General features: G+C 37.2%; 1 protein-coding gene and 2 long non-coding RNA genes across 21 annotated transcripts in view; 2 read left to right on the top strand and 1 right to left on the bottom strand.

Moving 5' to 3' along the window:
* The window catches only part of LOC308476610, a 144,510-nt gene that overhangs the window by 44,536 nt on the left and 76,001 nt on the right, over nucleotides 1–23,973 (top strand). The window lies entirely within an intron of this gene.
* Nucleotides 1–23,973, top strand: part of LOC308476612 — a 61,912-nt gene that overhangs the window by 18,975 nt on the left and 18,964 nt on the right. The gene's annotated exons all lie outside the window — the stretch shown is intronic.
* ZBTB20 (zinc finger and BTB domain containing 20) overlaps nucleotides 1,704–23,973 on the bottom strand; it is a 622,933-nt gene continuing 600,663 nt past the window's right edge. For 17 of the 18 annotated variants that reach the window (XM_081004319.1, XM_081004316.1, XM_081004304.1 and 14 more), the window contains one exon: nucleotides 1,704–22,989. The gene's annotated coding sequence lies outside the window, so the exon portion shown is untranslated. The remainder of the gene's footprint in view (nucleotides 22,990–23,973) is intronic. The other variant, XM_081004311.1, reaches the window with a different exon arrangement.

Genomic DNA, 23,973 nt, shown 5'->3' with positions numbered 1-23,973 from the left:
TATTTTTCTTTGTTGTTCTTTTCCATTTCAACTTTTAATTTGGATTTCTGAGTGACTGTAGGAAGAAGTCTATAATTCATATATTTTTAGTTAGTTGGCTGAGAGAGGCTTTGCTGAGTGATGAACTCCAAAGCCAACACTCCAAAACCATCCAAGTAACATGTTCTGTGTCAGCAAAAGGATTTCTGCTTGCGCAATGGAATTCTCTGCCCTGAATCTGTTGTAGGGAGGGTTGGGTGTGGAGTGCGCAAAGGAAGAGTTAGTGGGAAGAACCGTTGTGCAAGAGGAAATCCTTGCACTGATAGAACATGTGAAGTGGATACCTCCCCTTGTTTCTTTACCTCCATGGAATTAATAGAACTTTCCCCTTGCTTGCTTTATTACCCTCAAGTATGCTGGCCACTGCAGCCTTGGTCTGCTTCCTCTGCTAAGGTGAAAAAGGTGCCAAGAGAAGGTCACACCATAGAAAGTGGAGTTTAGAAGTCTCAGGGGGTGATAGAGTGGAGTTTTGCCTCCAAGGCTGTCCTGAAGCAGCAGCACTTACAGCAACACATCCAGAGAGGTGCCTGTCACCATGACTCATAACTGGAACTGGAGACACTGTTATTAACAGCCAGCATTGGCAAACATCCAGAGGGCACCGTGTTAGCTACCCCTGCTGCTATATCAGGTTCACTTTTGCATTGGAGTTTGTCAGTTTCTTATGCTGCTCTCCCCACCCTTCTATATACAGAGTCATACCACCCACCAAAAGGCTTCATAGTAATGTGTCCTAATGTGCTCAGGTGGTATGAAACTATCAGTTTAGAAGGCCAGGCTGAAAAACCAATTAGCTTCTCATGAGATCTCCCTTAAGCAGTAGTCCTGAAGGAGATAGCAATACAGTACAGGCTTTAGCTTATGCTGGGGTTACATTCTGGGGATAGCACTTAAAGCCAAAACCATGTATCGTAAAGAAGTCTATTTTCTTGGACGCCAGACCCCTTTCTATTTATTTATTTTTTAATTCCCAAGCGAATAAAGCTGAATACGTGCAAGTTAAATCCACATAAATTGTGAGTTACAACAAAATGTATGTGAAAATGCACTGTGTCCAGGGCTGGATTTAGGTTTGATGCGGCCCTAAGTTACTGAAAGTAATGGGGCCCTTTATATGTCCAGATGTCCTTTGCCAACAACAAACTGTCATATATTGAATATATGCTATATGGTAATTTATATGGTAATTTATGAACCTAATAGGTATCTAAAGCCATTTGCACATAACAAAATATGTATTTTATCAAAGTAATTGTTGAACTGAAATACAATTAAGATTAAGGTTTTATTTTATTTTTTTTTATCTTATATTTTGGAAATGAACATCCAGGTTTTTTCCCTTTAAATTTTTGGGGCCCCTCCAAGAGAGTGAGGCCCTAAGCTATAGCTTGTTTAGCTTATATGCAAATCTGGCACTGACTGTGTCTTGTTGCTTCTCCAAGTAGTTCTCAGCTAGGGTACAGTATTCTAAATACTGGGGTATGAATTGGGGCTTCTAGGTCCAATATCAAAGACCAGAAGCGGCTCCAAACACTGTCCTCTGATGTAAGGGAAGGCTGAGATCATACTGAAGGTTGTGGTCTTCTACAGTGTTCCATACATAATATATCCACAGGAAAGTTTTCATGTGAGCCAGTACAAAAGTAAAACAACAGAGACAGCAATTTCTTTCTTTCTTTTTAATTATTCCTTCATATTCAAACTTCACAAACAGTGTGAACTTGTACAATACCTCAGAAAGTGAAACTTACAAAAAAAGTGCTGGTAACATTAAAAAAAAGAAAAAAGAAAAACCCAAAATAACAAACATCATTCTTAGCAACATCGATTACTCTTCCACACAAAACAGAAACCTTGTAAAATTTATTTCCGTATCTTTAAGGCGTAATACTTCCGTATAAAGTATATGCAAGAGATAAAACTTCACAGTATTCCAAAATGTCACAATAATAATAATATAGTATAATGAAGCGCTACAGTTAATTTTATTTTTTTCCTTTTTTCTGTTTTAAATAACAAATACAAGTCACAGGTAAATATACGTGAGAAAAATACGAGGCTAATATTAAATGGCAGGTAAGGATACTCTCACTGTAAGAAAAAACTGGCAGGATGTGTGTAGTTATTCTATATTTTAAAGCACTTGATAGAAAAGGCGTATGCAAGGTTTTTAAAAACAATTCTCAGTTTACTTGCTTTATAACTGACATACCATTTACAGAGTAAAATGAGAGAAAAAAAAGGAACTCAGTATTCCCTCAAAACTTTTGACCTGCTCGTCTCATTTTCTTAAACCATGTTGCACTGTATAAAGGTGTGTTTTTGTGTTTATGTATAAGTACACTTACAGCCACTACAACACACTTTGGGTTAGGCAGAAACTAGTATCTCCAGGAGAAGTATCTTTGCTCAAAAGGGATCTTGTTTTGAAGCCTTTACATTTGGAAATCATTGTTTTAATTTATGTAAAGGCTGCAGGATTAGTCTTCAACGTAGTTTTTCCCATTCACTCAGTTACTAATGATTTTGGGGACATTTCTTTGCCCAATGTATGAAATTATCCAGTCCTCAAACATAGAGAAATTCTAATGCTTTAAAAAAGCATACTAAAAAAGCAGAAAGATAGGGCAAGTTTTGAAATCAGCACTGGAATCATACATTATATAGTCAACCCTTCAAAATGCTGGACCAAGGAATGGGAAAACATGGGTAGAAGTTCACTTAATAGAAATATCACTGTTGTGTGTTTGCATGTGTGCAAGTGTATTGTCTTGTATGATGGCTTGTATGTGTGGAATGCTGTGGACACACGCAAGTCATACCTTGCTCCTGCACACATTTGTATATGTTAACAGCCAGCCATTCAGCTAACAGGTAACAGAAAGACAGCAGATAGCATAACACATCAATAAGGTGCTCAAAGGAAAAAGGGTGGCTACCACTCTTGGAATGGGAAGCCACATTAAGGTGCTTCAAAAAGGTTTTTTTTTTTAAAAAAACAAACAACTACATTTAGTTCAGAAATGTACAGATTTTTGCACATAGTGATTGAGAGCAAGGCCAAAAGTTAAGAGATTTCTGACATCTTCCATAAACAGGGGCTTTTTTGTTACAGGTTTTGTTACTTTTTTGTTGGGTGGGTCAGTGAACAAAAAAACTAATCAAAAAGTGCAGAACCTGAACTGTGTCGTTTAGATTGTAATAGTTTTTGCCCAATCATTCAGTTGCTTTCATTTAGCACCGTTCCTTTTTCTTCCGGTTACAATCCGTTCCTACTGTAGTTATTGTACATACAGAAAGGACCAAGTTACTTGCAAGTAGCTGTTTGTATTTGTGATCTGTTTCAAGAGTCCAACTATTATTCATCTGCTGCTTCTGTGTTTGTGAAAAATCTGGTTTTGTAGCTGTGAAAAGGGAGGCTAATCTCCTCTCACACTTCCAGCTTTGTGTGTATGTGTGAATACATATCTGTAACCCCATCACACATGAGAGTATATTATAACTGGAGATAAAGTGAACTGGGTTCAGACATTAGTGCACTATCTTTCCCCTGTGCATTTGAAACAGTCTCCAACTTTTTTTTTTTTAAAGTGCATTTAACATGAAATAAATTGGGCATTTATGTGCCCTTTGGAAAACACTTCAGAAGCGAAAAATGTCTGACTTGTGTAGATTTAGAAACGCCAATAGTGAATGGGTAATAGTAAGATCAAATAGGCAGATGTTCTCAGACAATTAATGTCTTTTCCAATATAGCAACACCATGAGTGACACAAAAAGGTGGAAGGGATTTGTTTTGAATTTTGGCATTTTGACTTTTTTGATAGAATGAATTTGGACTAACAACAACAGCAACAACAACAACCTGCCCATCCGGCTAGAATAGTTTGTTCAGAGCTTCAGTCACTTCTCCCCTTTCATCTGTGCCGATGTGACAACTTGGAATCTGACTTAGTTAGATTTAAAAGAGGACCTGGGTGCTTATGTGCCAACATCTATTAGGAATAAGGCACTGTAGAAATCTCAGCATCCTCTTTTTCTCAACGCTGAGATATTGCATGTTATATAGTTAATTCTTCTATTTCACATGTGTCAAAAACAGGTTCTGGAAAAGGAATTTAATCTTTTGTCTTATCAGCACCAAAGAGCTCTAGATCAGCACCCTTTGTCTCTACACACATGCACCCATACAGTCAAACAAGGAATACAGGGATACTTTTAATTATTAAAATAATATGAGATTAAAGTAACTTTTCTTACTACTGGAACTCCTTGTGAGTTTCTGAGTTATTGCATAGGAGAAGCTGTGTGATATCAGATTGTCCATTAAGCCACAATTAAATTATCACCACCCCCATTTCTGATATGGGGATCATATGTTGAATTTGCAGCATTCAGCTCTTAATTACTTAGGCAGCTAATAAACCCTTCCACCTCTAAGGTCCATAGTGATATGAGATCTTAATTGTCTTCTCTCAGACCCTGATCACCAGGGTCTTCCTTTGGCTTTCCTTACCCATTCACAAACACATGAGATGACCAGGAAAGCATAGAGTGCAGCAGAAGAGTATGTGAGGAAAGCAAAGAGGCAGCAAGGCTCTGGACTGAACTGGATTGGATTATAATACGGGAAGCACAAAATTATAAAGTCTAAATATAATTGATCTCTAGGCTAAACCCCAGAATAAGTTGTGGGTAAAAAATATTTTAATGAAAACACCACAAAATATGGGCAACAGCAGAACTGCCACTTTTAGTGTTACAAGTCTTAATAAGGCCACAATCTGGGCAAAAAGTGTGAACTCATAGTAGGAATTTTCACTGGGCTACAGTGGAAATGGGGGCAAAAATGCCTCAAGCCCTTTAGTGTTAGTTTTGGATAAGTTGTGTGCACAGGGATTACGGGAAATGTTTCTCTGGGAAGACCTAGACATGGATACAAACAGGGAGTTAATTGCCACAGATTCCATAAATCATTTTACTGGACACTTTTTTTTTGACAGCCTCCTATGTCTTTTTTTTTTTTACGTGTAACTTAAAAGACGGTCAGGAGGCTAGTTCTATTATAAAGCAGGAAAAGAAGGCACATGATTTACTCAGTCTTGGCTGAACTCAGGTTTGGAAAACAAGGAATGCTTTGCTGGAAGGTGGGAAAGTGTTCATTGGAGCAAGATGCTCACAGAAGAGTTCTGGAGCGAGTGGAACAATGGCAGGAGACTGAAAGAGTCAAAGAGGGGAGAAGAAAGGGAAGTGAAGGCGAAAATGAAGACCACTCTTTAGCTTTCTATTTGCTTGACATGCTCAGGATTTGGCAGTGTTCTATGTCAAGAATGGAAAAGATGTTGCTTGGCCTTGAACATAGCCCAGTTACATATCTCCAGTTTATGGTGTTTATGGTGTTATGACTGTTGGCATCTCCCTGTTCCCTTCCTTCCTACCCAAAAAGCATTTCGATCACAGCTTTAGTCTTCCTAGTTTAAGCATTCTCGCTTCTTTCTTCAGCAATTGACAATGCATGTAGAAATTATTGACCACCCTTGGGTTTAGCATCTATACTTTCTGTAATCAGAAAATAAGCATTTCAAAGCAGTCATTGCTACTGCTCCCATCAGTCACAGATTGCCAATGAAAATCTGCATGGTGCCTCCTTTTATTATGTTGTTGGACAACATAATGCCTGGGAATTTGGATGGCATGTCTGGCAATAATGTCTTAGTGGACTTTACCAGAAATCATGGCCCTCCTGAGAGGAGCTTTGGACATGCAGTGGTGTGAATCCGTCATGGAAAGCACCTTCTCATTTCAAACTTTAAACTAGGAAGGAGATGAAAGACATCTGGGGTGATTATGTACAGCAGATGTAGGAAACTCTTTTGACCTTTGGTTTTCTCCCCTCAGACTTTGAATTGAAGGTTCCTTTGTTTCCCTTACATCTGTTGTTACGTTCACCTTAGTCTGCCTTAAGGTGGAAGGAGGGGAAATGAGATTGCCAACAGCTCGATGAGAACACAGGGGTAGTACACAAAGTCACAGTCCAGTGTTTTAGACATTTCATAAATAACCTTAAAAAAAATAAAACAAGAACAATCCCTTTACTTACTCATCTGAAACAAAATAAACAGCAGTGGATACAAACTTCTTGTAACAATTACAAAAGAAAACAACAATACAACCCCCCAACTTTAACACATTTGTTTTAAACTCAAGACTGCAGCATATCCTTAAGGGCAAACTTTTCAATTATTTTTTCTTTTCTTTTTTTAAATAATGTTTTCACCAAAAAAATCCACAAAACAGTCTTGTACCAAGAAAATGCGTTCAAAAATAGAAAATATTACACAACAAAAATATGTACCCTTCCTTTCCAAAAAGAGTCTTCACAAAAATGTAGAAAAAATTCCAACCATTTTGGTGCTTTCCTAAACATGTAACCTTCAACCTAGGGCACAAATATTTATTGATTTAATTTTTGCATAAAACATGGAAGATATAAACCAACTATTAAGATTGTGAAGTTAAAGAACAGCCAATGTCCCCATTCTGTTCCACATATTCTTACAAGAACAAATAAAAATTAATAAATCTGATGATTAAACAAAAGATATTTGTGAGCCAATGGGCTGTGAAACCATTAATAGGACCCAGATACAGTGACATGAGTGGAAAACTGTCTTGTCTTTCAAAATAGGTATTTATATATTATTTCAACAAGTCTTAACAACTCCACTGTACTTGACTGAGAGAGAAAGCAAGAAAAAGGATATTCAGGGTTAATAGTATACAGGGAAAACAGGCTGATTTTAAATATTTCACTTACTAAAAACTTTGTAGCCATATTTTAAACAATGGTGAGGGTGTTTCCATATACCCTCAAAGTGCAAGAAGCAAGGGATCTTTTCTGGATCACAGTAGTCAAATATGAGGAAGTCCATTTTCCATTAAGGACAGAATCTCAAATTAAAGTCAACTAATACCAGTTGGTAGTGGGACAATTGGTATTTGATTTTTAGAAAACAAAATCTATGGAATTTGTTTGTTCAACAGGTTTTACCTGGACCAAGAAACATTTTGTGGATATTATTGTAATACTGCACTGTATCCTACCGTTATTACAATGGCTGCAGTAAAACTGATAATATTAAAAAGTGTGACTGCAAAGACATATAATCTGTTTTGTACCAGCTCATGTAACTCATCATTTTTTAATGCTGTTTCTGATGCTGTTTAGTTTTATTAAAAAAAAAAACACCCTTTCTGGTTCTTATTGGAGCACATGCTGGGACTGACACTGCAAACCTCCGGGAACAAGTGCACCAAGTAGATTGGACAAACAAGGACAACAAACATGTCCAAACTGTGGGTTTCTATTTCTAGCTGTAGTGCTTTAGATGCTTGTGAGTGAATAAAGGGAGGTGGTTTAGCCTCTTCCTTGCGAAACTGTGCATTTTCCTCTCTAAAAATTAAATATTTTCCAGTGCATCTTCCCCCCGCCTCCAAAGACCTTGTCACTCATCCTTCAAAAAGAAAACCCCAGATTTATAAAGATACAATGCTATAAAATCAGGTATTTTAAACAATACAATGTGCAAATGCCAAGCCAAAAAACAAAAACCACCATACAAACTTAGCAAGAATGAGCTAAGAAAGCTATCTAAAACTGGATGATTTGTAAGCATTGGTTAAGAAATGGGTAAGGCTATTTATTTCTATTTCAGCATAGTTAACCACTGATCCCCTGCTTTCTGCTCATTTATTGTTTCAGATTTTCACTTTTTACTCACTGGCCTTTTAGCTTTTTAAATTAAAATAAAGTTCTTTTTTGGTCTACAGTAGAATTACATATTAACACAAATAACAAAAATAGGAAATATTTTACCAGTAGATTTATACTACCCTACCTCTGTGAAACTAGAACAAATAGAGTAATTTGAATAAACATATTCAAGGGCAATATCACCTTGGACCATATATATCTATAAACTCCTGGTACACTGAGCCTGGCTTCTGCTACAATTTTAGGTTTGTGACAATTCAGTCAAAATTCAAATATGGCCACTTCTTTAAAACAGCAAATGGCACCCACTGACAACTTAAAATGTGCCGCTTCAATGGAAAATAAAAATGAAGATATCTGGAGATCAAAAAGATTTTAGATTCCTTGATACATTCAAAATCCTTGGGGATTTAAGGACAGCTTGGAGGGCCATGAAGATAAGGACTATTGCAAGATATCTATTCAAGCGAAGTCTGCACTAAACACTGTGAGCAGGTAAGATAGCCTGACATAAGAAGAGCCTGCTGGATTAGACCAATGATTCTTCTGGTCCAGTTTCCTGTTCTCAGAGTGGCAGAACAGTTGCTTGTAGGAAACCCACAAGCAGGATTCAAGTGTAAGAGTACCATCACTTCCTGTGGTTTTCCAGCAACTGGCATTCAGAAGCACTGCTACCTACCAACCATGGACCTTCTTTAAGGCGGAACAAAATCAGCACAAGGGAATAGTCTGGGCTGAAAAGCAATGCTGTTTTACTAGCATCAGCTTTTAAAAAATGGACTTCAGACACTTCTTCATTGCTGTTAAGACAGTACTAAAGGCGTTTAGTAAACTCTAAAACAGCCTATCAGTAGAAAATTATTTTTTAAAGAAGACTAGTTGGACAGCTTTATGCTCCCCCTGCAGTATTCATTCTGCAGTTTTTGTTACTTTGAAATGTTTGGGAAATGACATTTTTGTCCCCGTATATCAAATCGATGCATGATAACAAGAACAAAACTGCATCACACAGTTCAGGGTGGAAAGAAACTCCACATAAGCTAGCTGGAAAAGAAAATATACAGTTAACATGTAGGTTTGCAAAAAGGAACACATCAGGCTTGGATCTAATTCCTTAGAGCTGAAATACTGCACAGATTAGTCTGGTTTAAAGGTAAGATTTATAGAGGGCCACTGTATATCAAAACACACACACAAGCAAATCCAATTCTTCTCCCTAACATAGATTGTAATGCACACTTTGCCAGAGGCTGCAACTGCTTCCCCACTGGACTGCATAAAATCAGTGCTTCCCATTTCAGAGTTTATGGAGTCACAATGCAGTAATAGGAGAGAGAAATTTAATTCTTCCAAAGGAATGATTAACATCAATAACCAAGTCTAAGTCATATATTGTTGATTCCAGCCCAACAAGCCGATTAAACCTGATAGCCAGGTCATGGCCTTCCTGAAGGATTACATAATTTAAACACTGGCTAGCTCACTGCTTCTCGAAAAGAGATTCAGGGATGCCTCTGAGGATTGTCTGGTAAAATAAAAGTATTGCAAGATGGCACAAAAATCCAGACCATTTCCTTCCTCTGCTTCTTGGTCAATATGTCTATAATTCAGTCTCAAGCATGTTTATAATTTAATGTCACAACTCTGTTCCGTTGGTTATTTTCTCATTTGATACATTTAGGCTGCAATGCTTTTCCAGAAAGGAGCAAAGATAACCAGGTCTAAGTGTGAAATGGATGATTGATCCTAGCAAAGGTACTTGTATGGGGATGCATCATACTCTTACTTTGTTAACTTTTTATGATAAGATATGCTATTGTTTTTAATTGAGGGCTGGCTGTTCTTCAGTTTCTACAAGTCTAATGCCCCAGTAGTGTTATTGAGATGGGAAAGATCTTGAGATTTCCCCCTTCCTGAAGTGAATATAGGTGACCATTTAGCAAATGATAATAAGTATAAGTCAGCCATTTCTAGCAACCCAACAACGTCTGGTGAATAGAATTTTACTACTCCAACTTCCCTACATTGATGCATGATGAAAATTCTCACTTGGTAGGATGTTACATTCAACTTGGTTACCAAGTGCTTATTTCTACTCTGCCTGAAGCAGAAAAGAAATTTTCAGCCAAGTAAGTCTGACCAGTGACCCTGGGACATTTCCCCCTTTCCCTAAAGAGTGATTTTTTGAGTCATCTGAAGCTAGCCGCCATGAAAGCACCTTCTCTCTGCTTGTGGCACCCTGTGGTCTACATTGCATAGGAGGATCTATGAGATACTGATGGTTGGCTAGTTCTGCCTTTGGGCAAGAGACTGGCCTAACTAGCCTTTAGATTCTTCCACTTCTACAATGCTAACTATATATCAAAAGCAATTTTAAGTGTTCTTAAATGGAAACCAATTAGAAACAATTACCACTTGGAAGCTACTATCTGCAGGATAATTCTTACATTTCTATGCCATATTTCCACTTCAGTCCTATGAGAAAGGTCTTTTAGATAAGCTTTTAGAAAAGTGTCTATAAATACAGATTGCGATGGAGTAATTTTATCTGAATCAGTTGCAGATGCTGCTCCTACTTATTTTTCTGCTCTTTCTTTCTCCTTTACATGACCCCTGCATAGGCCTTCTTGATCCCATAAATACATTTCAGTAGTGCAATACAATGCAGTCTTAGTGCAAAAATAAAAAGCCTTATCCAAAAGTAAGGAAAATGCTCACTTCTTCCAAGTATTACAAGCACTCAAAACTAAAGCAGGAGTTGCTGTCTCCCAACCACATCACCATACATCTTTGTTTATTTCTACTCAATTCATGGTCTTCATTCCATCTTCTTTCTGTTGTCTTTTTAAAAGAAGCTTACTTCAAAGATGGAAAATATACAAAGCCTAATAAGACACTATAAAGGAGTGCCACAAGGATGGGGGAGCTGAATGGCTAAAGCAAAGTTCAGTAGTGGTTTTGTTAGACGGCTCCTTTGCAATGGGCATTTAAGATTGCAGATAAGATATATAGCTTTTCTCTTCCCCAAATACAATTTTAACAGTGCCACTTCTACAGTGCAAACAATCCCTTAAAATAGCAACTCTTAGTAGATGTCCTAAAACAAGCCAGTAAAAATGAACCTTGCTTATGGATCTCTTGCAGCAAAATCTACACATTAGTTAAATGCATGGTTTGCACATGCGTTTTTTTAAAGAATAGAAGGGGCCCTAGGTGTGGATCAGGACGGAGGTGGGTCTTCCTGTGTTGCAGACCCCCCCCCAAAAAAACCCCAAAGCACTTTGCTCTAGAAGGGAAGCTGCTATTGGTGCAAAGAGAAAATTCTGCCCTGGGGCAAAGAACAGCTGAGGGGATTTTTGTTGGGATTGCAGGGCAGGAGGACAGCGTTGAACCATCTTTCTACATTCCCCATGGCCCTGATCCATTCTGGGCACCTTCCTGGATCCTACTGTTGTGCAAACGATGCATATAACAAATAATGAAGTTTGGCCTAAATGCACACCTTATTCCAAGGCCCCTTTTTAGGATAATAGTGCCAGGAGTGTAAATTATTTTACTATATAGGAAAACAACAAAACCAAAAGGAAAACAACAATGCAACCTAAATTAAGATATACTAGTAGATAAGAAGGTCCTAATTAAATTTGTGCTTGTTTCCTCTTTGCTTCAATGAAATTAGAAATCTTATGGGATTTTCCATTTTGTTAATCATCAACAGCACATAATTTTTAAAAGCACACGAAAGAGCTATAGTTTGAAGAGTGTTTCTGTTATTTGAAAGCTTCCAGCAGTAAGTTGCTAAAACTCATATGCTCAAATGTGAAAGGGATATTTTAAAGTTATAGAAGAAGAACAAGCTGTATTGGTGAACAATCAAGAAATAAATGAAAACTTGAAAAGAAAAGATGATTCTCCCCATTCCTATCTAATCTTCTGATGAATTATATAAAGGCTTATTGCAGGATATCTATTTCAAATTCACCCCCCCCATCCTGAAATCAAGCAGAAGTTGCTCTTGATTTTTTCCCTCTCAAGACAACTGGGAAATTTAACACAATCTATTCCTCCTTAATGGAGAAAACATATTTAAAAGAATTGTTGGCACAGAAATAAGGAAGAAAGAAATCTGAGCTGGAAGAATGAAAGCTGGATTTTGGGCATTTTAAAATGTGTCCTGTACTGTATTCTGCTACAGCAAAAAAGAAGCAGAAAACCTGTAAAGCAGGTCTTGCTTGTTCAGGGGTCTCATCCTGTGTTGCAAGTGGTGCCTGGTCCCTTAAGACTCCACTGATTTTGACAGCAATGGTAAAAATGATCAATATTCTTAAAAGAGACTGCAAATCACCCTCCCTGGTTAATCATTTGAATGGCCGGAGGGCAGTAACTACCCTTTTTAACTGATCTTTATGGATGTGCATCTGTCTGTCTTCTGTGTGTGTATGCAACTTTTGGTCACACCCTTTGCGGGCATGTGGCAGATTGGGCAAGTGTGAATGTGCCCCATGGGTCAAATCCACACCTTGGTTAATATATCAGAAATCCTTGGTGCTAAGAACCTTAAGTTACTTAAGATATGGAAGAAGTCTATTCAGGATAAGCCTATTTGATTCAATGTCAGAATATTATTTCAAGAGTTCTTTTGAGCAATTGACTTTGCAATAATAATTTTAGGGCTCCAATCTGCTGACCATTAGTTTACAGTGGAAAGAATCCGATGTATATGCTTAAAGGGTTTCCGTTATTAGTACAGAGGTGACCTTCAGATTTTTCATTCCCAATCAGAATTCTTCTGAGAGGTTTTCCATTGTTCAGGAGTGCAGGTTTTTCGCAGCCTACCTGTGTGGAACTCTGTGGACCTAAACTGATAATAACAGAGGCACAATGCTGTATTGAGAATCACATGCTCCTTTCTTACTTGCCTTGTGTAATGGGATATGCCATTATTATGTTTTATTTTATCAGACAGGAAAAAGCATCATCTCCTTAGCATAATTAAGCAGTGATTTGAGCTCTGAGATAAATTCACTCTGCAAACCGTCAATTTAGTTATTTATAGATGGTTTTTAAAGGGATCTTATGTTGCCTGTTTTAAAACTTTTTTAAATCCCTGAGTACATACTTAAAGCACATAAAATTGTCTTACATTTATTTCAGAATTTAGGATAGATAGGTTTTTTTCTTAATTAGGATGCTAATTAAAATCAATGTGGGAATAATGATGGATTTGGCTGAGAAATGAAGGTGTATAATTTCCTCCAGACCTTTTTCTCTCTTAAGTGGCTTTTAAAGGAATGTATGACTGATAAAGCTCTCTAGCCTTAATCTTAACACTATAAATGAGTAGAAAGAACCCTAGTCAAAATCCCCGAAGCTGAAGGAATATTTTTCTTGTTATACAGTCGTACCTTGGTTGATGAATGCCTTGCAACTCGAACGTTTTGGCTCCCAAATGCCGCAAACCCGGAAGTGAGTGTTCCGGTTTGCGATCATTCTTTGGAACCTGAATGTCCAACACAGCTTCCACGGCTTCCGATTGGCTGCAGGAGCTTCCTGCAGCCAATTGGAAACTGTGTCTTGGAAAATTGCTTGTACTGTACTGTATTCATAATTAATTAAATGTGATATAAATGTGGGTTTTTAATTAAACAATGTTTGTACACACAGATTGGGAATTACCCTAAAAAATATAAAACTTAAAATAAAGGCTGTACTCAAAGGCAGTACTCCAAACAAAGTTGCTTAGGAGGGATTTAAATGAATAGACAAACAGGAGGAAAAAGATACTCAGCCCTTTCCAGATTTCAAAACATATGAGAGCGTAGTCACATATGAAATCTTGACAGCGAGAGGAGGACACAGCCTGCTGTTGTGTGACTTGGAGTGGGGAAAGGATCATGCACTTCCTCTCACTTTCACTTCTCTAGTTTAAACTTCTACCCCTGAAAACAAATTTTGTGTGTGTTTTTAATGGCATCAAGAACTACACATTTCACACTAAACCTTACTAGGGTTCTTTACGCCATTAAACAGTTGTAATTTGCAATCCTGTGTAAACAAGTATGAGAGTAAACTATTAAAGCTTATTATTGTTATTATTTAAAATCCCTAATAGAATTATCACCATTGCTTCCTTTTATATGATTTGTTTTATAAAATAGAAGTCAGCAATATTACCTTTTGAGTAAAACTGACATCTATTTTATTTTACAGGGAACTTTCCAGCTTCATGGGGTCACACAGTAAAGATCCATATTCAAAGGCAGAGAGGTTTAAACATTCAGAACCTAATTAACCTATTGAATCAGCAATTATCAAATGGTTTTTGATTTCAATATACTAAACTATCTGTGACCATGGTGACTTCATGATATTTGAGTGGCACTCTATTTACTGTGTTCTGTTTAAAAGAAGAAAAATGAATCTCAAGCCTATTGCAGCAAAATACAAGAAAGAAATTTATTTTTATTTTTTTCCTGATTAATAATAAAAAGGTTGGCTTTAGACACAAAAATGTCTAGTGAAGATCTTCCACTGTTACCTTTTAGTGGTAACAAAGCATAGAAATCCCTTCCCTTCAGTGCTAGCTGTTATTGCTCTCATTCTTTGGTGAAGTGCCTCATTTTGGTGAAGGTTTCAATGTCCCGCCACCACACCCTCTTTAATTAAAGTTGGTTCATACAGCTCTTATGATTAAGGGGTCTGTCTTGAAATCACATGAGTGCCCTACAATATGCAGAATTCCACACAGGCATTCATTTTGTCACGGTGACCTCTCCATCCCATTTTTATGATGATTCAATGACACATACTGCATCACACAAAAGTATGGGTGGACATGCACAGCCTAAGAGATCCATATTCAATCACCTATTGGGGGTGGGAATTGAAGAAATGTTGTTTCCTTTCAGGACTTCTTAGTGTTAATGAGTGGAAAGAAGAGGTTGTGTGAATGCAAAAACTCTGCTGTCAATATTATTTTGAATGAATATGTTAATATCCAAAATACTATATAACTTTTCTTAAGAGAAAAGGAACAAAGATGACTATTGAATTAAAGGCTCCATTTCACAGGAATGCAAACTTAAAACATACATTTCATCCATGAAAATGAATGGATCAGTCAGAAAATGGGAAGGAAATGAATGAGTGATGTGCTAAGAAAGAATTGTCTGAACTCTGACTTGGTGGTATACAAATTAGTGTCAAACCAGGAACTAAATAAATCCCTAAAGCCCGCATTGTATTTAGAGCAAAAAGTAATAGAAGGGGGTTGGTTTAAATGGTTTCCTAGCTTATCCTAGATTCTATGGGTACATACATATAAATCAGAAAATAAACCAGAAATAATAAAATACTTCTGTGAAAAGCAAAACTTTAGAATAACCACTAACTATGGTAGACATGTTTGTAAAAGTAGTTTTCACCAGTTATTTTGTTAGTTTCACTTTCTTCTACACAATTGCCTCCCAAACACACTGTAATATGAAAATGCAACTTCTATTGGGAAATATGTACAAATTTGGTACCTTTTGGTTTGTGAAACAAATCTTTACATAAGAATTGCAAGCAGCAATCTATTATACATGTAAAATAAGGACAGAAGCTGTACAGAAAAAATACGAATTTTTAAAGGCAGTAATGATGCCACGAGAAAGCATTAGCCAATAATCCCTCTCTGCAATGGTTAAATGATGAGAATGCAAATATGTTAAAGAAAGGACAGGGAATGTGGTTCTTTAAACAGTTATCAAAGGTAGTTAAGAAAGCACTCTGTGACAGTAATTTAGAAGCCAACTGAAGGCCTGGGTGTTTGCATTGAAATATGACAATTATCTGATTCAGCACTCTGTTTTGAGAGCTATATAGAAATAACATTTTGAATACAGCATGTAAATTCATACAAATACTAGCCTACAGAAAGTTTTTACTAGCCTGTCTGACCACATACATACCTCTATGCTAGTTATTTGTTGTCTAAAAGAAAAATAAACATTTTGGTGAAACTTCTCCGTTTGGATACCTGTATATATGGGTAGGGCGATTCTTATTGAAGAATAGCACTGAAGTGGCTATTTCTGAGCCTGACTTAATACAACACACAGACAATGGAGTCAAATTCATTAAAATGGGTCTAGCCAAAATTAAAATGCCTTGCTTCAAATTCAGACACCTCAGAACACACATGAAACCATACCAGAGCATGAAGTTTGAGCCAATCTGTCGATCTGACTGTACAAGAAGGGGAAAATGAAAAGAGTTGAAACACTTCCTGCAATTGCTCTTGAACTTACTCTTGCTATTTACTCATGAAATATACTTGGTACAATAAGAAATGTCCAAACCCCAGGCTAGAAATATATTTCTGTAATGTTGCTGGGATGGGAAGCAACACATATAGAAAATAATGAACAAAACCTTAATTTTATCTGTTTGAGGCTACTAAGCAAAGTGTTGGATCTAAATTCTTATTAGAAACAATCTATGCTGGAGATAAGGCTGGATGACTATTGGGCAGAAATGCTGTAGTACAAGATTCCTGCATCCTACATCCCCTTCCAGCACTACAGTTCTGCAGTTCTATGGTTATGTTAACCAATAAATATTACTGTACCTCTTCCAGTCCGAGCAGGTAAAATTTAACTAATCTGAAAAGGGTAGGTGGGCATTAAGTAGAGTTCTAGTGAACCAAGAGTAGTCAATAGCTTCCCCCTCTTTACTCTGGGGAAAAAAGGCCTGATATTTTACAACTGCATCAGTAGTGGAAGAGGGAAGCTTGCTGTACATTTTGCATATGGAACCCAAATTGATGCTGCGCCCATATGCATACAAACTTGAAAGTAAGCCCTGCTGAATTCAATGGGACTTGTTTCTGATAAGCATGCATAGGATTGCATTGTGAATCTATTATTTGCGGAAATAAGTTATTGTTTTTATTTGTTCTGCTTCCCTGACCACCTGAGGCATGAAATAATAAAATTTGGTTTATAAGAATACTGTGTTGCTTTAAAAAACCCCCCAAACCAAACAAACCCTAAACTCTCCTATAATGTTTGGCTAAGGAATTTTTTTAAAAAAATCCTTGAAGACAATACAGAAACTGATAATATAAAAATGAATCTAGGTTTAGTTGCTAATTATTACATGACTCAAGTTAACTGCAGCAGGTGAATGGTGAGTAATAAATGTGAATCAAAAGTACAAATGAATATACTGTATGTGTAGTGTATATATGGGTGTGTGTGGAGGTGTATACATAGATATATTTGAATGTGTTATATATTGATACAGAGATGTACATATTGTTTACTTATGTTATAGTTTTCAGAAATACTGTATTGTAGTGTAATGTACTTAACTAAGCAGAACTAAATAGCAACTTGTCTTCTAGTCACTAGTACTATTTTATTTAAAAACACTGAAAAAGAAAAAGAAAAATACATTTATGGTCACTAACATTTTGATTATGAAACGACAATGTACAATTATTAACAAAAAAAACCCCTCTTTCCCAAATGAATACACAATTTTGTTGCATTCATTTTCATATTTAAAGAGGGAGGGAAAATACTACCAACGCGCACACACAAAAAAACCTTCCACGGTTTTGTGAGGGGAAAAGAAACCTACGTCACAAAATCGTCAATGAAGCAAAAGAATTTTGGAGCAAAGAAACCAGTTGAAACAATTTCAGAGCCACCATGCTTCTAAAAAAAAGGCTGCTTATCTAACCCACTTAATAATCAAGAATAGTGCAGGTGTGGGGAGCAAGTTCTCAAATGCAGAGAGTAGGTTTGAGATAATTAAAAAGTTAACCACTTTTGTCTTCATTTGATAATATTGGTCTGCTAGATTAAATTGGAACATTCATCCTTGGAAAGACCCCGACAAAGGCCACATTGGTTTCAAGAGCATTAGCTGCTGATAGACAAGACATAGAGTGTGCATGTGCACATACACCGCCACTCTTCATTGTATATTACATGAAACAGGGAACGATCTGATCAATAGTGGGTTATAAACTGAACAATGTGCCTCATGGTTACTAATTCCAGCAGTAGCATCAGACTGTTCATTCTCAACTCTCAACTTTGTTGAAGTGACCCTGAAATATCATTCTATTTCTGTGCTTGAAGTCCCTTACTGGCTTTTGACCTAGCTCTTCTGATATTACCAGATTGTAGAAGAAAGTAATATAATGTTGCATTGGGCACTCTCCACATGAGTTATGTGACCAGTACAGTACAAGAATGTTAACACATGAATGTATAATAGGCAAAATCTAATGCCGATTCTTAGAAGTTACCTGGAACTTATGTGGGCAAACAACAAGATGTATGCATTTATCCTATAGAAATGGATTAGTTGCTGTAAAAAGTACACAAAGGTGTTAATATCTATGTATCTATAATGCAGCATGGAGTCACTAGATGCCTACAGTCAATGCTCTGGCTGGTAATTCAGAATTTGTGGAACATGGTCTACTCCAGCTGTACTGGAAGTCTCTTTGGACTTCTCAGCACACTGTACCCCATTTCAATTCTGACCCCCTTTTTTGTGTAATACTTGAGGTGCTGCTACCAAAAAAATACCATTCTTTATTGGCTATAGAGAAGGAAAGAGAGCCTTGTGGTGGGAGACAAAATGTCTAGATTGAGGAGGGCACAAACTGTGAACTGCTTTCCCGCAGCCAGAATAACTAACAACCCAATGGGGTGGGGGGAAAGTCCCACTAAGTTCAATAGGTTTTCTGCCAAGTCAATGCTACAGTATTATGCACACCTACTTGGAATAAGCTCCATTGGCCTTAGTGGCATTTCTTCCCCTAGTAAAAAGCACGGGATAAGGCAGCAAGTAGTTGATTTGTTGGACCACCTGGCTGCATCTCTAGGCAGAAATGGTGGGATCTGCTGCTTCTGACACACTTCCAGCTCATTGACTTAAGACTCCCTTTAATGGCTGCAGCAATTAGCACCTCATATGAATATGAAAGGAGGGCAGAGGGTACCAAGCCAGCTAGAAGAGTGTTTGTGTCTATGTCATGATCATACCACAAGTGCTGCTACTGCTTGTGGAGGACCTAAGCACAAGTTCTCACAGTTCAGTTTGCCAGCCTGTGCACCTGCCCGCCATTGCTGCTCCTCTTCCTTCTCTGGTAAGAGACAAGGTGTAGAAAGTGCTCCTAAATCTTATCTGCCTCATGTTTCAAGGCAACAGAATGGGGACAGCAGGTATCTTTTTACTGTACTTCCCAGGAGCATAGCACAACACAAAGGAAAGGATCATCACCTTCTTTATAGTTATAAGTGATGCAAGAGAGGGAAGAATTGTGATTCTGGCCCTTTCATTTTGTTCAGAAGACCCCTGGAGGGTCCTCTGTGCAAAGCAAAAGGATCACATTCTGCAGATCACTTTCTTTTGTAACAGCCAGAGGAGGAGTGGTAGGCAGGGTAACTGTTTAAAGGTGTGGTTTCATGGTCATAAGCCTTTTACAATTGAAGTGATTCTACATAATCAAGATTGTAATCAATGATCCCCTTTAAATACAAAGGCTCTTACTCAGTTATAACTTACGTAATGAAGACCAGTCAGTTTATAAAATAGAATTGGGGAAAGCGTGTCAAGTTTCAACAAAATACACATCTGCTATAATTATTCATGAAGATCACAGTTTGCTGTCAAACACTGTATAATGCTGTATCTTAGAGATGGTGGAAATAACTCAACATTAGAAAAGAAAGTGATGATATAAATAGCACGTACTTCTTATGAACCCGCCCCCCCCTTTCTTAGAAGTAGTATTCTGATATACACCTGACTAAAGAACAGAGTAGGATAATTGTACAGTATTCAAAGTGCTATACTTGTTTTGTTAGTAGCTGGTAAATTATGAGCCCTCTGGGAAAGCACTTTTGCAATACTGGTTTAGGTGGAAATCATCAATGCACTAACCACATAAGAGGCTGAAAACTATAACCATTCTTTTACATTGCATAACTCAGTTGCAGACAGTGTCCATTGCTGCTAGCACTATTGTAAGACTAGTTGCTTCATTGTTTCACCCAAATTAAAGGATAATTTGTAATTTGCTGCAATGTCTAATTATTACCATGGTGCAATTGCATGGCTATACATAGATCTTTTTGCAATAATTAGCAGAAAGATAGCAAACCAAATTCTGTCACTGGTAACACCTTGCTTTCAACATAGTATAATTCTAATAATGTGAACTAAAGTCAAGCTTTGGCCCTTTTTTAAAATATTGGAGACCAGTATTTTTTTTTAAAATGTAGTATTCTAGGATTATATTTCTGTTGCAGTGTTTCTATTGCAAAAAAGAAATGTGCTAAAATGTACAATACTTGTTCCAGATCATATGTAAAAAGAATGGAAAAGTAGGAAAATGGACCATTCTCTTCAAATCTATTGCAAATGATAGTTAGGGCCAAACGAACTAATTTGGGAGATCTGTGTTACTAAAACCAGACCTGTCCTGAGAGGGGTTGTGGGGCTCCTTAGCTACATGCCCCTTTATATTGGTCCCTCTTCATCTGCTTTCTATGTGATTGGAGAGATACGGTATATGATAACATATGCAGACATGACACTGGCATGTCTAATTTGGCCATTAGTCTTTTGCTCGCATTGTGAAGCCTACATTCAGATAAAGCAACTGATAAACAACGTATGACCAAACTAAGGATTTAGATTGCAAAATTAAAATAAAGATAACACCAATACAACTGAATTGTTTAACTTTTTGTTTAAGTTAGTTGACTGACATCCAACAGGCACAGTGCAGTGCAAATAGATAGCAGCTACTTTAATAGTAGCACTAATACTTTCCAGCTGGTGGCCTCTTCACAGATAACCCTTGCTGTCCCACATACTATCACACAGTTTTAAAACAAAATGTGCAGCATTTCATACAAATGAATGAACATTTTAAAATAATATATATTCAACATAGGTATAAAAAATAACACACTCCCTCTTTAAAGATTTTGTCTGTATGTTTTAAGGCAGCAATCCTACATAAGGCTGCAATATAATTGCTTCCCAAATAATATTCTGTTTAATCTCACTAACTTCTTGGGTACTTTATTACAGTACAAGTATTTTAGGACAACCTTATGAAGCAAAAGTTAAGACTCCCATCAGTAGATGGAGTTGGGATAAATACTCATTTAATGGATAGCATATACTGCTGTGCTCATCTGCTCCCTCTTTCTAAAAATGTACTCCCCCCCCCCCCACTTTCCTATCCGACTATTTCATAAAGGTGCCACTGCAAGAACCAGACACAAGAGAGGAGCCATAGCTCAGTGGTGGAGCACATGCTTTGCATGCAGAAGGTCCCAGTTTCAATCTCTGGTATTAGGTTGTAGGAAAGGCTGTTCTTTGCCTGAGACCATGCACAACCACTGCCACTCAAGAGGCAAAGAGTCAGCTCTGATATGAAGCAGCTTCCTAATGGGAAATGGCATACAGGTGATGTTAGAAGCAAACACTTTTTCTTGAAGGGAAATTGGGAGCTTCAGGAGAGCTTTTAAACTTAAATACAGATTCCTTTCATTGGATGTGGGAAAGAGAACAAAAACAGTGAGAACAAAAACTTAACTATAGTCACTCAAAACAGGAGTTTGCTTTATGTTCTGAAGGTGGTGGCTGGTTACTACTCTTGTCTGCCGTCCTCATGTATTATCAAAGATGTTCTAGTAGATGCAAAAATGGCCCTTGTTTTTATGGGTAACTTATATTCCGCAAGCACACTACTTCTATGAGTAATTTAATATCTGTGACGTTACGACAGAATTGAAAAAACAAGCTTTTAATTTATGTTGTAGAACTTATTTCTGATTTAGCTAATTACATGTTCTTTTCTCTTCTCAAATATGTTTGTATTATTTATCTTCCTTTACTGCCATTTGCCACTTCCTATAATTGGTGTAGGGAACTAGTGTGAAAATGGGGGGCGGAGAACCCAAACATTTTATTTTCTAGTTTTTGTCAGGACAGGTCCAGTTCTTGGGTAAACAGCACTGCTTGTGAAATTTTAAATGCTATTTTGATACCTAATCTAAACTTTATGCTTTCTAAAATGTTTTTGTGAAATGAATTTCTTTGCATCAAAAGTAAATGACAGTGTCCTCTTTAAAAAGCCATACAAATGGTGTTCTTAAATTGATCCGTTTTCAGATACCAAATGCCAAATCCAGTTCAAGTTCAATTCACCTACTACCTACAGTCACTGCCAAACAGCCTTTGGCTCCTTGCCCTGTGCGCTAGTCTAAGTGACTGTACCACATCATGCCACCATCAGAGGCCCAGGGCATGCTAACTAGAAATCTCGAAAGCTTGGTCTTGAGAACCACAGTTGAGAATTTTCAATCTATTTATAAGCAGAACAAAAGCCATCAGTATTTGTATTCAGCTTGTAATTTGTTTGGCCTCACCCCAGATCTCCTTACATTTGCCATTAAATTTACCTGGTGGAGGCAACGAGAAAGGCTACTTGCTGCAGATTTGATTAGACCCCTGAACACTACAGCAGACTATATTCTGCAGCCTTTATCATCACTACTGCCAGGTAAATTTTGGGGGGAAAGGGAAACAGTATGGTGGAGAAAGTATGGTAGAAAAATAGAGTAATTCTGCACGTCACAGGACCCCTCTCTCCCCCCCCCCCCCTTGGCACTGCTTCTCATAATTTGGAATGATCTGAAATGAGACAGAGAGCAATGCACCTGTACATGTTACCCAACCTGAAAAGAGAACGAGCACGTTTTCAGACAAGAAAACATGTAGCAAAAAGCAGGAATGCAAGTCATCCTCTTTTCCCATATAGTACACTGTAACATGCAATAAAGCACTAAGGTGCCAATCCTACTCCCACTTACCTGGGAGTAAGCCCCACTGAACTCAATAGGACTTCTGAGTAGACATGGTTAGGCTTGCACTGTTATGTTCTGTGAGGACATAGCTTTAAATTGTCCATTCTCTATAACCTGAACACCACCTGGCATGAAATGGGCAGCAGTATGTGAAATAACTCCTGTGGCCAGAGAATAATAGCATCATTTACCTTATATGCAAACCAGGGTTTTCCCCATTTCTCAGCAAAGAAACAAGGCTTGACCTGGGCTTTCTATTCTTCATATATCCAAAGCTTTCAGTGACTATTTTAAAGAATATAAAAAGGAAGATTATTTTAGTGCTGTTATTGAGCCCTTTAGTAATTAAATACATGGAAGTTCAGTTAAGTTCAGTGCAAATATATTTAAAACACAACAAAAAATAAATAAATACAACATGAATTGTTTTATAGAATTACGGTAATTCAGTGCCCAAACAAACACTGGAACCATGAAATTATTAGGACTTTTGGATTGTGGTGACCTTTGGCAATAAGCAATAAAGTTTGTAAAGTAAAGAAACTAGGATTCGGTAAAGCTAGAAAACAACTATATGGAATTTTTGTATACTGCCAATTATATTGAATTTTTTTTTAAAAACCAAGGAGCTGTAATCTAACAAAACTAGGTGTGCTTAAGCCCCAACTACCACTCTTTGTTAGATTGGGACTATAACATGGATCTTGTATGTTTATACGTGCTAGAAGGGAAAATATTAAAACCATATAATTTTGAATTTTAGTTTCTTTAAGAGTAATGCTTGTGGCTTAATCTGCCTATGTAGAAATAAATTTAACTGCAAGAGTGGTCTGAATCATTGGTTCCAGTAAGGACAGACAGCTTTGGTGATGCTCCATTATCTTCAGTACCAGGGTGTGCTCTACATATGAGTGGAGCTCTATATCCACACAACATCCCTGGAAAGCTTTTGGATTGCATCTCTCTAAACTATGCTTGTACATATGGATAGGTACCATCTAACTTAATATCCCTTTTGTATTACTTTAGTTTTGGAAAATCCAGAAGGCAGTAGCAAAACTTAATTCAAAACTATATCTTTTTAGGCATTGTGTGTAGCTAAATGTACAAAACTACAGACACAGGAACATAACTTGAATCTCTGGAAATAATTCAAGTTCTAGAATTGCTCTTTAACAAATCAAATCTGTATTTAGATAGCTTGTCACTCAATTTAAATTTCATAAATCTAATTTACCTAATTCAGACATTTACAGGTGGCAACAGCTT

The sequence above is a fragment of the Podarcis pityusensis genome (assembly GCF_964106645.2).
Source record: "Podarcis pityusensis genome assembly, chromosome: 4".
Taxonomy (NCBI): domain Eukaryota; kingdom Metazoa; phylum Chordata; class Lepidosauria; order Squamata; family Lacertidae; genus Podarcis; species Podarcis pityusensis.
The sequence above is the reverse complement of the archived record's forward strand: the minus strand, read 5'-3'. Positions and strand labels throughout refer to the sequence as shown.